The sequence below is a fragment of the Ceratina calcarata genome, unplaced genomic scaffold (genome assembly GCF_001652005.2).
Source record: "Ceratina calcarata isolate Rehan_Ccalc_2016 unplaced genomic scaffold, ASM165200v1 scaffold151.2, whole genome shotgun sequence".
In the NCBI taxonomy this organism is placed as follows: Eukaryota; Metazoa; Arthropoda; class Insecta; order Hymenoptera; family Apidae; genus Ceratina; species Ceratina calcarata.
Genome location: NW_017136308.1, coordinates 361,664 through 362,190, shown reverse-complemented (window position 1 = coordinate 362,190; position 527 = coordinate 361,664).

Here is a 527-nt window from a genome sequence, read left to right as displayed (position 1 = left end):
ATATTAATAAATGTTGAATGAATTGTGAATCGCGAATTACCAAATATCGAAAATAATGAAATCCTTTCGTGATACTGAGCCTGGAAATTCACCTTTTACCGATTGTGAACACTGTACCAACTACTGCTTACTCGTTTTTGTGGAGATACACGTACCTACGTCAGGTGAATTATCGATTACTGATACCACCGAGGAGAAATTACTAAAGAGTGGCAGCCTTATGGGACCTCGCGGCTCCAAAACCGGTCTGCAATTTTTGACGTCCTCTAGAATGAGCTGGGCCGAAAAGTAAGAAACACGAAGCAAAACTGACGTCGGTTCTAAACTGTATTACTGTGTCAGGCGTGTTATCGACGAGTCGTCGATGCACTACTAACGAAGTAATATCACAAACAAAGTATACATTAGTAGAAATTGATCAATGCATTTCTTTGTGTACTGTCGATGTGGTTCCAGCTCTAATAGAGATCGAACGGGATTGTTCATAGTCCCAATTAGTTATTAAATAAGAAATGTTTTACTATTAT